Here is a 15,040-nt window from a genome sequence, read left to right on the forward strand (position 1 = left end):
GCAGCAGCTTAATGATTGCTTTGGCTACTTGCATCACAACAGCCCCCACAGTAGATTTTCCCACTCCAAATTGATTCCCGACTGACCGGTAGCTGTCTGGCGTTGCAAGCTTCCAGAGGTCTATTGCCACTCGCTTCTCCACTGTGAGGGCTGCTGTCATCTTGGTATTATGGCGTTTCAGGGCAGGGGAAAGCAAGTCACAAAGTTCATGAAAGTACCCTTACGCATGGGAAAGTTTCGCAGCCATTAGGAATTGTCCCACACCTGCAAAACTATTCAGTCCCACCAGTCTGTACTTGTTTCCCGGGCCCAAAATCGGTGTTCAATGGCTAGAACCTGTCCCATTACCAGCAGGATCTCCAAAGTGCAGGGGCCCGCGGTTTGAGATAATTCAGTTTCCATGTCCTCATCACTCTCGTCGCCGCGCTGCTTTAGCCACCGCCTCCTCTCGCCTGGCTTTGCAGGTCCCGGTTCAGCATATACTGCACGAGAATGCGCGAGATGTTTACAATGTCCACTATTGCGGTATTGATCTGAGCAGGGTCCATGCTTGCTGTGCTTTGGCGTTTGCACAGTTCACCCAGGAAAAAAGGCGCAAAATGGTTGTCTGCTACTTTCACGAAGGGAGGGGTGAGGCTGTACCCAGAACCACGCGTGACAATGATTTTTGCCCCATCAGGCACTGGGCTCTCAACCCAGAATTCCAAGGGGCGGGGGAGACTGCAGGAACTATGGGATAGCTACGGGATAGCTACCCACAGTGCAACGCTCCAGAAATCGACGCTAGCCTCGGACTATGGATGCACACCGTCCAATTAATGTGCTTAGTGTGGCCGCGTGCACTCAACTTTATACAATCTGTTTTATAAAACCAGTTTATGTAAAATCGGAATAATCCTGTAGTGTAGACGTATCCTCTGTTATGGATTGAATCAAAGAATATCATGCATATTTATTCAAGTCATGCAACTAAGATGTACTGTAATTCAAATAGCTAAGATCAAAGTCCTATTTCTTGGATATGTGAAAGATTGTGTGATTAACACTTCAAGTAGCAAAATAATTACAATTGGTGAGAGTATTTAAAACGTCTTTCTTTATACATTTAAACAGGAACCTTTTAAAAATCATGTAACGAGATATCTTGTCATCAGCATCTTTCCTAAACACATCTTCTGAATAGGAAGCTATCTGGCCTCTTCTGTAGGTACTGGACTGTGCTGCAATATGCACAGAAAGTAAAGTTGTTCTGGAAATATTTTTTTTCCCCATGCAAAGTTTCAAAACTGAATTTTTTTTGTGTTAAATTTTTCAGGTTTTCATCTGAAAACTGCAAAACTGAAGATTTTTCAAATAGTTTACATTTTCAGTTTTTCAACAAAATCTTGAAAATTTTAACAAACATGGACTGTTTTGCAAATCCCCCCCCCAAAAAAAAAAACCTCATGAAAACAGCATTTTCCATTAAAAATGCTTTATTGGCAAATTTTCAATCAGGTCTAGGAACCAGTATCCAGTTTAGATTTCTTAATGAGCTCTTTGACCCATAGAACAAATGTCCCTCTCTTTCCACTGAATAACCAGTAAAATGCACTTTGTGCAATCCAGGGCATTATTTTTCCGATAACATTATTGCATGCTATGAAAGTCAATAGTAGAGATGGTCAAAAAATGGCAAAATTATTCATAAATAATTTGTCAAAATCCCAACATTGGGTAAGTTATTTACAAATAATAATTTGATCAGCCCTAATGAACAGTCCGATAGTTGCATCATCATCCTTTGTTACAACTCATGGGTTATTTGTTTCTCTTTTAAATTACATTTACAAATATGAAAGCATAGGACCATCTGTATCCCATGCCAGGGTCTACCAGTCAATAAAGAGATGAAACTTGCATTGTAATAGACCAAAGGCTGTGTCTGTGCTGAGGATTATCAGTAAGTCTAGCATCAGTTCAGTTTCATCAGTGACAGCAACAGTACAGGTTCTAGTGTATAGACCAGGTGTAGATATTTCTAATGTTGTTTTCACATAGAATCTCCCATCCAAGTGTTGACCATGGCTACTGCTGTTTCTCTTGTGAGAGCTGACAAAAGCACAGCAAAGGATGGGATGTTTGAAGGCTCTACTTCTGAATATTTCATTTCTGCCTATAATATTCTTTTTAATTTGACTCCATAGGACTCAATAAAACACCATTGGTAGTAAAACTAGCAAGGAATTCATCACGTGACAGCTGGTAATCAGTAAATCATGTGCTAGCTGTAGCTATCTTGTGTTTCAAGTCACATTTCTACATTTCAGTGTCAAGACTGCTAGCATGCTTGTGGTTTTGCACTTGTAGCTTTCCAGCTCTGCGGTGCTGATTTAAAAATTGCTATTCTTCTCTAATAATGCTTGTGAGAATCACATTCAATGTCTGTAAAACTAAGGAAATGGAATAAAGGAACCACCAGAGAATGCTGCTGGCTAATCATCACTTGTTTGCAATAGCCCACATCTATGGCTTTTCAATGGAGATTCACAAACTAAAGGGAGTAACAGTATAACACAATACCTAGCACTCAACATATTCAGAGTTCAGTACAAATATTAAGGGCTAGATTGTGTAATCCTGGCTCATATTGGTGAGGCTTTACTCACTTGAGTAATCCCATTAAAGTCTATGAGATTGCTCGTGTGAGGAAGTGTTGCACTAGTCCTAAGTAAGCAAATAAAATTTCCCATGAGAAGCCATATGACCGCTTGGTTACCAGCTCATCACTTTGGTAAACCAATCACACTCTTGACATCTACAACCACTGGGGACAGAAAGAAAGCCAAAATAGGGAAAGAACAAGTTAAAGAATATTTAAATAACTTAGATTTATTTAAATCAGCACGGCAGGGTCTGATGAAAATTGGATAAATTGGAGAATTGGTCTGAAATAAACAAAATGATGTTCAATCAAGATGAACAAAATACTAAACTTACTAAGAAAAATTGAACAGAATCACAGCTACAAAATGGGGAATAACTGGCTAGGTGGTGATATTACTGAAGAGGATCTGGGGTTTATTGTGAGTCACAAATTGAATGTGAGTCAGCAATGTGATGCAGATGCAAAAAAGGCTAATATCATTCTGTACTTAGTGAGGATGAGACACACTTTACCAATGTCCCTATCTTCCTTCTCAGAAACAGCTGAATCATTTTTGGCTGAATGAAACACTCAACCTGAGGCAGACCTGACATGGAAAATTTCAAAGGTTGGCAAAGTTATAACTGAAAACAGGGTCTTATAATGGGTCGCATTGGACAGTCTTGATAACAGGTGGTGCTAGCAGCTATAATACATAGCACTTTCTTAAAAAGGAAAATAATTTTTGTATACAATTCACTGTATCCCTCTCCTGAATCCTTTTTATGCTGCCTTCCTTATGTGGTAAGCTCTATGCAGCAAAGACTCTATCTTCATAGCTGTGCAATGTCTAGCAGAGTAGAATCCTCATGAGGGCCACTTTGCACTATCACACTATGAATAAATAGATAAGAGTGATGCATCCTAGCTTAAAACAAAACCAAGAACATTTTGCTCCCCCCCCCCCAAAAAAATCATCTTGCTAAAATACTGGGTGGCTGAAAAACATGATTTTAACCATTAAAATATCGGTTCATGCCTGGACACTGAAATTCAGTTGCTTGCCCTAAACTCTCACTTTCCTCAGGAGCAGGAGAGAATTATAGAAGAACTGGGGAAGGGAGGAGGAGATTTCCTAGCATCAGTGTATAGCAATCACTCTCTAGTGTGCATTCAGATACTGCTTCTCTTGAATTTGGGATAATTATATTGGTATGAAATCCTCCAACCAATTTGGATGATATTTTTTCTGTTCGAAACAGAATGGTTGGCATGAACAATGGAAGCCTGTCTGCTGTATAATGAGCTAGGCAATAATACTGAGCCAAATTCTGTTCTCAGTTATCTGAGGATATGATAAAAGCATCTCTCTATGTATGCATATAAATATAAATTAAATCACACTATCTCTTTGAAGAAGGTAAATAGTGAAATATATAATCCTATTTACAGATTTTAAATAAAGAGAAGTGAAAGAACAATAATTAAAAATTGATTTATTATTGCTTATTTTGTGGTTCAATATATCTTTCTCTTCTCTAGCATCCTCCATGCAAGGATATCAAGGTGCTTTACAAACCTTTATTCATTAAGCCTTCCTGCATCCTTGTGAACTAAGCATGTATTATCCATATTTTACAGATTTGTAAAATGAGGTACAAACTGGCTAAGGTGTTATGTTAGAAATAGGCTGTGGTCACAGCGCATCAGCAGATTATGTCAAGTTTTTGTTGGCCTTATGGGAAAGCAGAGTTTTAAGAAGGGATCTGAAGTAAGACGAGTTAGTTTTGCAGATGTTTACAGAGAGGTTCTCCATAGTGTGAGGGGCAGCCTGGGTGACAGCGTAAAGCTGCCACAGAATTCCTATGTGATGCTAAGCAAGTCATTTAAACTACTCATAGGTGGTCACTAATTGTTTGTTCTTCATTTTCTGGGTGCCCAGCTTGAAGCCCTGGGATCTGATCTGCAGACTTGTGAAGTGCTCACATCTGCAATTGATGTCAGTGAGGACTGTGCTTTGAATATGTCAAATGTTATACAAAGCTATGTACTCTGACAAATCAGGACCTGGGCATCTCAGACTAGGCACCTAAAATTAGTGAGCAAATTTGATCTTAATCTCTCTGTTTCTGCTCCCTATCTCTAAAATGGAGATAATGCTACCCGTTCACCTGACATGGATGTTGTGAAAATAAATCAATGTTTGTGAAGCATTCGGATACTTTAGTGATGAGTATCATAGAAAATTCCATGAGGAAATTAATTAATTCTGTCTTCAAAGCATGGTTTGAATAGTGCACAAAAAATAAGACCTGGGTCCACACTGAATAAGGAAGAGAAAATAAAATATTGAATAGGTGCTCATTAATTGAGCACTATCCATGCAGTGCACCAAATGAAACAGGTGTCCCAAGAAAAAAATAGTATGCGATCCTGTAATTCACTGCATCATGCATTTGCATCCAGGGACCAAATTAAAGTTTCACAGGTAATCTTAAATCTGGCATTTCCTATCTTTTGAGTACTTGAGTTGACTTTGTTAATCTTCTTTTAACATCATTTTTGTGTGTAATAAATAGTAACTGTCCTCAGCATAGCTTCCCTTCAATAGCTTCTGCACTCATTGCAGAGAGGGGAGTTTGTGTAGGACAAATAAGAAGTGTGGGAAATACTTGTAATTAAATACAGAACTAATTGAAATTTAAGAGCTTTTACATTGTTATAAACACAAAAATGGGGACATGTTTCATGGAATATTTTGTTAAGATATGTGATTCTTTTTTTCCCATACAAAAATAGCCCACACAACAAAAATAATAATTTCCCCACAGTTCTAGAACAGGCTGTTTATACTTTTCATGTATCTGGGTTGTGTCTTTCCTCTACTTGAAGTCAGATCTTCCTTGTGCTTTCAAAACTCAACACTGCAGCACAATTGCCTTCAGATTCTTCTATGCTACATGAATTGCAGGCTACCATATGTCAGGAGGCTTGGTTGTAGGCAGTCAGACCTAGAAGCCAGAGTCCAAATGGTGGAGCCAAGAGTCAAGATAGGGCCAGAAGCAGGGCCAAAGGTCAGAACTGGAGGTAGAGACCAAATTCCAGAGTCAAGAGTCAATATGGAATCAGAGTCAGAGTTGAGGGTCAGAACCAGATTACCATGAGTCAGGGAAGGCAGGAGCTGGGCTGGTTCTGAGGCAGGAACAAGGCTGGGTGCAGGGCAGGATCTGGACTGGATCAGCAAAGGAACAGAGCAGGGCTTGGTGAGAGATGAGCACAGAGAGGTAGAGAGTCTATGGCCAGCAGGCTGCTGCCTAGCTTAAGAACTCAGTCAATCAGGCAGGTTGGTCCGTCAGGCAGCCTAGCTGGCTCGTTAGGGTATGAGGAGTACTTGGTAGCTGCAGGGCCGTACCCCTGATACCATAGAACTAAACATGTATCCTGATACAGCCACAAAGGCTAGGCATTAATCAGAAAACTTGGTGTTGCTCAGAAGTCTCCAGCATAGTGCCATCACCTGTCTCTCCAAACGGCATTGCTACCCACTTAATTAAAGTGGATAAGGACAAAAACTTTGAAGGAGGGGTGAAGAAAAATGGCGGTAATACAAATAGTGCATACCTGAAACCAAAGAAGACTGCAGATGAAATAGGAAAGGTGATCAAAACACTGAGACCAGGTAAAGCCTGTGGGGCTGATAACATCTTCCCCAAATTCCTGAAGAACTAGTAAACACAGAACTATCTTTCTATCTAGAGTCATTGAGAAGAATAAAATATCTAAGAGCAGAGCAAAAGTAATACCCTTGCCAAAATCTGAGAGAGACCATTGACTTGCAGCAAATTACTACCCCATCTCTTTGTTAAGCTGCATGTAAAAAATACTTTAAAGGCATATCCTTTAAAGAATTGCCCCCCACCACTGATGGTATACTGAGTGTAGACCAAGTAGGCTTCAGTCCAAACCAGCACCTGTGATCTCGTGGTGTCCCCATCTACAAAATAATGGCTTCTGGACTGAACTGCTTCCCAGAGGCCACTGGTTTCAAGTTTCACTTAGACAAAAGCATCTGGAGGTCCCAAAACAATTGTCAATCTCAGGACTCAGTTCTAGCACCAACAATTTTCAACTTTTTCACAAATGACCTTCTCTACACCACTGCCAGGTGTTTTAATCTATGCAGATGTCATCTGTCTGGTAGTGCAGGTCCAGGTTTTCAGTCACCTAGAAGAAATCCTGGATGCAGAAAAGAAATGATCAGTAAAGTAGCTGGTTCAACCTGGGACACTAGTGCACAGACACTGAGAAGCTCTGGGTGTTCCTTGTTCTATTCTGTGGCAGGGTATTGCTCCCCGGTGTGACTCAGTTCCTTTCACACAGGACCCTTCTGACATCAAGTGACAAGTTGCCTTGCAAAATCTCCTTAGGGTACAAGATCAGTCACATCTATTCCTGTTTAAAGGTATGTCTAATCCACTGATCTACTGGCTTGGCTCCAGGCACCCCATTTGGACAATTCCTTTAAAGAACCTTATTATTGCCTCTGAGATGGCATGCTAGGTGGCAAGGACAAGCTTCAAACATAGACACTACTGATCTTGTGACAGACCCAATAGTTCAGCCTCCTGGTTTTGACCTTCTGCACCATCTGTGGGCAGAGCTCTATCGCTTCAGATGTAGAGTGTTCAGATGTGCTGCAAATGGCTGTATGTGGAGCCTTTGTGACTCTCCCGTTTGCCACTGTGGCCAGTGAGAAGATGTAGATCACATACTTGCAAGGGTTGCCTGGTTCCCTCATGGACTTTCCTAGTGCTCTTTCCTCAGCTGTTGAATGGTTAAATAAATAAAATAGAAATATACCTCTCTCAACGAACTGGAAGGGACCCTGAAAGGTCATTGAGTCCAGCCCCCTGCCTTCACTAGCAGGACCAAGCACTGATTTTGCCCCAGATCCCGAAGTGGCCCCCTTAAGGATTAAACTCACGATGCTGGATTTAGTAGCCTAATGCTCAAATCACTGAGCTATCCCTCCCCCCTACTGGTTAAACATTTAGACTGACATGTTTGACTTCAAAACCTATTTAAATGCAATCACAATTAAAAAAAAAACCACAGTACTAGCAATGTGGATAGAAAAATACTGTTCTATAATTAAAGGAAGGAGTTTAAAGCATGTTTTTTGTTTACAAACACAACAAAAAATGTTATAACATGGATGCTTCTAACACTGATAAAGAGAACTGTGAAGTAACCTGCTTCTTCCAGTAGTGCAGAACTATCAGCACTTATCCGGCCCTGATCATGGATGGTTACTCATAGCAGTAAAGATGGGCACATGCTTAAATGTTTGCAGGATTGGGGCCTCAAGGAGCTGCCTATATTTCCATGGAAGTTGAGTGCACTCAACATGACTCTCTGGAGATGCATCTCTTGGGTTTGTTCTCTAAACCAGTAAGTGAGGCTGCAGTACAGAAAGTTACCCCCCCCTTTTTTTTTTTGGAGGGCCAGCATGCCATCTCTGGGACTCCCCCATGCCTCCATCATCATACTGAGGAACAGGAACCTGATAGCATTGTTACTTTTGCAATGTCACTTCTAATCAAGAATTTATACACTCATAGATCTGCAAAGCAAGTCTTTCCTCTTCCACTTTATGTATGGAATTACTGAATGGCTTCCTGGTGTAACTAAACTTATAATTTCATACTTGTTATCTTTAGAACACCTTTTGGTTATAACTCTGTGTTTGCCACTGTATTTTTAACTCTAATTAGGTCAATTTCTCAGCTGGATGGTATTCCTTCACATCGATCAAATGTTTGTCTGTTGCTCTGTGAAATAGTCAGCTGAGCATTAATCATCACTTACCATAGCATTGTGTCCCTGGCTGATGTAAAACATACCCCAGGACATGCACATCTGGTGTTCAAATACACTTATTTAATTGATTCTGTCAATGAACTTTCATCAAGAAGGCCAGACAAGGAATTTGTGAATACATTTAGATACATTTGTTACAAATGCTTCCATAAAACATTTTGGTTACAAAAATCAAGCAAAAATGAGGTGTTTTCATCATTCTAATGTGTTCTTGCAGAGCTGTGCATGTTGCCAGTTAACCCCAGTTGGTTTTATATTTACCAGAGTTCAGTAGGAAATAAGTGCAAAGGCCCAGATCCTCGAAAGTATTTAGGCACCTAGTTCCCATTGAATTCAATGTGAGTTAGATGCTTGGGTACCTTTGAGGATCTGGACCAGTATACTTATGGTATCACCAATTAGAAACCTCGTTTTACTGTAAGACTGAGCTAAGGTGGTGATAATAATTCTTAAATATATGTTCTGAATATTGGTATTCACCATAGCAACCATTCTAAAAGCATATCTTTATCACTAACTATATTTCTGTCACCAACTCGTGGTCTGATTTCCTACACATCACTGGGACCATTTTGTCTATGGATGGATGTGTTATAGGCATAACAGGTGGACCAAATAATGGGTAGAACCACAAACTTTTCTCCTATAGACAAGGCCTACAACTTTAAATCAAATTTGTAACCAGTTAGTGATGTGGTTGGTTATAAGCATCATTTATGTCCACACACCATACTGTTAAACCTTGGTTGGTAAGGGTGACAACCAACAGTGTTTTGTTCTTTCCTTGTCTCATATATGGTAGTTTTTCCTGTAACTGGTTCTGTGTGATGGCCACTATCTTAACTGATCCCAATGACTGAACTGGGGAATTCTAAAGCTAAAAGCATGAGTGGCTGTCGCATAAGCTAAAGAGCCAGGTTCTCAAGCTAAGAACTGTAACAGACTCACATCCTCTGTCGATTTGTTACCCAGAGTTATCTGAACCCAAAGCTATGATAATTATTCTGTTTTCCAGGCAGCGTCAAGAAATAAATCAGTGGGGGATGGAGCACCTCCATCTGATGAATGATTGATACACATGAGCAATTCTGCCCCCAAATCTTTGTTTTTCTCAAGTACAAAGCACACCTCAAAATGCAGTAGTCTAGAACACCTCAGAATATAGTTACCCAAAATCTGAGGTGGCATTGAGTGGCAGCAGCGGATTTCCAGTTGCCAGTATTTCCCCTAGCTACTGGGGAGTTTTATGCCAGTGACTCTTTGCTCATAGAAAATCTAAACTTCTCCAAAGTATACTATCTAACTAAACTCTTTATAGGTTTTCTCTGGATCAAGCACATAACTCATAATGAACTCTAATAGGCTAAAAATCTCCCCAGCAACAGCAAATAATAACTCATTATTCTACTTATCAGCAAAGCAACTTCAGCAAGAAACTTATAATTACAAACACATACCAAGGTCAGTTGTTCAAACTTCCTCCCCTTTCTCATGAATCTGTCCTTGTTGGTAACATAGCAATTGTGCAGATATTTTTGTTTTGTCTGCCTAAGCCAAGGCCAGATTTTTCCTGACTCTGGTTTTCTTGTTTCCATCTTATGGTGGCTGAGTAGTAAGTCCAATTCTCTCCTAACAAATTGGGCACAGAGGAAGACCCGTAATTCACACAACGAACAGTGGATCACATCAGGACATTTCTTCTTCAATATGGACAGACTACCTAAGCATGTGCATATAACCATGTTGATCAGTCCTCCTTCCTACCACCTCTCCGTCTGATGGGACTGGCAACATTGCATTTTCCATGTGCTGCCTGTTTAATAGTCTGGATTGGAATGTCTGCTCACCCTTTCTTGACATTTTATTTTTGTTTCTAATACAGGCAAGTCTCATCTTACGTGGGAGTTCCGTTCCACGGTTAGCGCCTAAAGCAAAAACCGCGTATAGTCAAAATTACATTGAGTTGAATGGTGGGAGGAATTGCCCGCACTAAAAGTACAGTATTAAAATTGTTATTTTTCTCTTTTTTGTTTTTTTTTGTTTTTGCTGACCACATAAAGCTGAAATTGCGCATGTTAAATGCGCGTAAGATGCGACAGACCTGTAAGCATTTGTTATAAGGCTGCTCACTTGATAGAAGACTCTTTTTTGTAATCTTGATTTTTTTTATTACAGTTATTTACATTCCTTGGAAGAATTGAAGATCAAACACAGAACAAGATGAGAGAAATTATGGAAATTAGCTTCTAAAGGAGACTTGGTAAGAATGTTCATAGAATTGAAGAAGGAAAACGTCAAGTAATAAAAACTAAAGCCATGCAACTTGCAATATAAACATCAAAAGAGAGCTGGTTTGGAAATGATAATGGAGCATGCTTAGAAAAGATATAGACCAGGCTAGGACTGGTGTGATTCAAATAGTGCCAAGAGGTTGTGTAATTTACATTGTACTAGTGTTTCTCTGTAGCTTTACATCCAGGCTATTTCAGTATTTTGATGCTTTCATGAACATGTGTGGGAGTGTGAAGACAAGGATGGGAGGGGAAACGAGAGGAAAATGGCTGCAGGGCACCTCTCACATGCCACCTGTCAGTGCCAGTTCCTGACTAAAAAAGCAACACCACAGACCAGTCTCCAGCTCTGTCATTCTGATAAAAATGTGAATTTCATCTATAGATACTCCAGGTAGACACTTTTGAATCAGGGCGATGTAATCCCTTCCTATATCTTTGGGAATATTTTATACATATAGTAGGCAGTTCTGCTTTGGGTCACAGCAAGTTGTGATGCCTGATTCTAAATCATACAAGACAGAATCCTTGGTCCTCAAGATGTGCATCTGTGTGGGTGCACCTCATGAAATATAGGCCTGACTTTTGTCTCTCACCAGTGTTGATCTTTAATGGAGTTGCTCTTGATTTACACCCAGGTGAGACCAGAATGAGGCTCTGTGTGTTTCTGGGAGGGCTGTTATAGTTTAAGAATCTGGCCACTCTGATGTTTCTGATTAATTGGTAAGAGATTTTTTTTTAATTTCTGTGCCTAGATTTTACTGTTCAGCATCATTAAACTATAGAAACTTCAAAGCCACAGTTCTGTGATGATGATATCAGTATTTTATGAAAAAGTCAAGTGTTTGTAAAAAAAATTCCAGTATTGGAGAGCTTGAAGAATCTGCTTGCCTATGGAGAACAGGAAGCCCTCCCAGGCAAGTGCCACAAACTTCTGATATCTAAGCCGTCTAAACGATCATCAAGATACAGATTACTCGCCTTATGATTGTAAAGGTAATATTTAAATATGAACCAGATTTAAACGAGGCAGTACTATTTTCCAGGACCTCCAGACAGATAGCTCCAGCGCCTCTGTTGCTGCTCATAGCTTTGTCAAGCTGTAGCAGTGAAAACCACCCAGAACTTTACTTGTCACAGCTGCTTACAGGGTTCTGAATACCAACAGTGATATTGTCATGCATAAGACACTTTGCTGCTCCTTGGAAAAGCTATGAGTAGCAACCGAGTCAGATCCTGGACCAGCTTACTGGGGAAGAAGACTCCAAAATGGAGGTTGGGAACAGTAGAGAAATAGAAATATCACCCACTCATCTCAGCTGCTAGAAGTGTCTGGGGTGAATGGAAAGAAAGAGAATTCTCCTTTTCCCTTTTGGTAACCAGGGGCATGGGGATAGTTGGAGAGGGTGGAGCTTCAAATGTATCAGAAACTTACTACATGAGGGATGATCTGGAAGACAGACTAAGCCTGGAGCAGAGTTGAGGGGAACCACTAGTAGCATCCTCTTCTTTCCAAAAAATTGGCCCTGTGGTAGGATGTTTTGACTTCTCACACAGATCACGAGTCCTCTACACTGATGTCTGGCTAGTAGGCTTATTCTTCTGCCTAGTATCTGGCTGGTTAAATTCTAATCCCTATGTATGAAAGGATATGAGTGATATATTGTTACACAAGAGAAATATGTAAAAAGCGACAAAGAGTCCTGTGGCACCTTATAGACTAACACAGTGGTCCCCGCGGGCACCATGGTGCCCGCTGGGGTATTTATGTGCGCCTGCCTAGTGCCCAGCAGGAGAGAGAAACCACGGGCCCGTGCCTGATGGGGACAGAGAACTCAGGCTGCGGGCGCAATGTTCTCTGTTCCCAACAGGCGCAGGGCCCGCCTAGTGCCCAGCAGGGGAGAGAAGCCGAGGCCCCACACCTGCTGGGGATAGAGTACTCCAGGACTGCAGACTGCGGGAGCCGGTGTTCTCTATCCTCGCAGCTTCTCTCTGGCTTCTCTCTGCACTGTCCAGAACTGCCACCAAGAAAAACCACAAAAAAGCAGCTCTCACTCTGCCATCCCAAGAATGGACAGAAAGCCGCCCTGTAGTATGTGCTGCCCCAGGCACGAGCTTGCTCACTGGTGCCTGGAGCCGGCCCTGTATGTGAGTATTCTTCCGCGGCACTGATACTGCTGTTTTCTTGTGCTTCGCAATTTATTATTTTTTTTAACATTTTGCCCCAAAATGAGTGATTCAAGTGAAAGACAACGTATGTATTATTTCAACACAGAGTGGGAAGAATCCTATTGTTTTATTGAAAATAAAGGGAAATGTGTTTGCTTATTGTGCAGCGGTGCTGTTGCAGTGCCGAAAAAACATTAATGTCGAATGCCATTTCCAAACTAATCATGGCTCTTTTGACATTAGCCATCCACCTAAATCTGAGTTGAGAAGGTTTGATTTGAGCTGATTAATTTTCTTCTATCTGCCCAGCAATATGTTTTCGCTAGAAAAGTGGTAGAGTCTAAAGATGCTACCATTGCTTCCTTTAAAATTGCTCATCTGCTTGCAAAGAAGAAAAAACCCTTTCAAGATGGTGAATTGTTGAAGGAAGCATTTTTAACTGGTACTGATTGCCTGTTTCAAGGATTTCCTAACAAGGGTGAGATTTTGTCGGCAATACAGGACTTGCAGTTATCAGACAACACAGTTACGAGGAGAATACATGCAATTTTCAAGTGATATGCAAATTCAGCTAAAGGGTGACTTGGAAATATGTGACAGGTTTTCACTGCAATTTGATGAGTCAACAGATCTATCGGATACAGCGCAGTTGGCAGTTATGGTGAGGATGGTATTTAGTGACTTCAGCGTAAAAGAAGAGTTACTAAAAGTATTGCCTATGAAAGGGCGAACAAAGGGTGAGGACATCTATAATTTATTCGAATCATATGCAACATCAATTAGTATGCCGCTACACAAGCTATCTGTGATAACCTCTGATGGGGCACCAGCAATGATGGGCAGCGCCAATGGATTCATTGCACTCTGTAAGAAGAATGAATCCTTTCCAAACTTTATGTCTTATCATTGCATTATTCACCAAGAAGCTTTGTGCATCAAAGTTCTTTCTTTTCAACACGTCATGAATGTCATTTTTAAAATAATTAACTCTATTGGAGTGAAACCTTTGCAACACCGACTTTTTAAGGCCCTGCTGGAAGATGTTGTTGATAAACAATCTGATATTATCTTGCACACAGAAGTATGATGGCTGAGCAAAGGTAAAGTTCTTGCATGTTATTTAAGCCTAATTGAAGAGATCAAAGAATTTCTGAAGTCCACAAATCAGAACTTCGAGCAACTAGAAGTCTCCAGCTGGTTAATGGACTTGGCTTTTCTTGCCGACATCACTGACAAATAGAACATTTTAAATCTTGAGCTCCAGGGAAAAGACAAACATGTGACTCAAATAATATGTTCTGTAAAATCATTCAAAGCAAAACTGATCCTGTGGATGTCACATATGAAGACGAAGTCTCTTGTACATTTCCCAAGTATGAAGAAAATGGTATGTGACTGATTTTAACACATCATATGTGACAGTGATTTCAACCCATCACCATTTGTTATCCACACTTCTGGAACAATTTGAAAAGAGATTTCAACAGTTGATCATCATTGAGCCTGTAGTTGCCTTTCTTGTGAATCCTTTTACTTGCCAAATAGAGGTAACAGAAATGGCTACATCAATTGCGAGTTTCATTCAAGTAAGAACAGAAGATGTGGAACTGGAGATTTTGGACCTTCAAAATGATATTGTTCTAAAATCCTGTGCAACAGATGAAAACTTTCGGAATCTGGTTGACCGAAAAAAATTTCCTGCCTTAAAAAATGTAGCATACAAAATAAAATCTTATTTCGGTTCCAATTATCTATGCGAAGTTCTGTTTTCAGCAATGAACATCATAAAATCAAAATGCAGATCTCGGCTTACAGATGCCCATCTTGACAATTGCTTATGAATGGGAATATCATCCTACTCTCCCAACTATGAAAAATTGGCTGAAGAAATGCAGTGCCAAAAATCACACTGACTTTATTAAAAAAACCATGTGAATTAATGGTACCTATTTTCCATTAAGTGCTGATGAGCATGTATGATTAACTTGTGTTTAACTTTTTTTTCATATTTGTTTGTTTGTTTATTGAAATCCAGATACAAGTAATAATACAAAGAATATTTTTAATTAACCAT

The 15,040-nt window shown here is 40.2% G+C and overlaps 1 protein-coding gene across 1 annotated transcript in view; it reads left to right on the plus strand.

The window, feature by feature from the left end:
- PKIB (cAMP-dependent protein kinase inhibitor beta) overlaps positions 1-15,040 on the plus strand; it is a 136,705-nt gene that overhangs the window by 27,050 nt on the left and 94,615 nt on the right. Inside the window, exon 2 of the mRNA XM_030556215.1 lies at positions 10,682-10,766. The gene's annotated coding sequence lies outside the window, so the exon portion shown is untranslated. The remainder of the gene's footprint in view (positions 1-10,681; positions 10,767-15,040) is intronic.

Source organism: Gopherus evgoodei, chromosome 3 (genome assembly GCF_007399415.2).
Source record: "Gopherus evgoodei ecotype Sinaloan lineage chromosome 3, rGopEvg1_v1.p, whole genome shotgun sequence".
Classification (NCBI taxonomy): domain Eukaryota; kingdom Metazoa; phylum Chordata; order Testudines; family Testudinidae; genus Gopherus; species Gopherus evgoodei.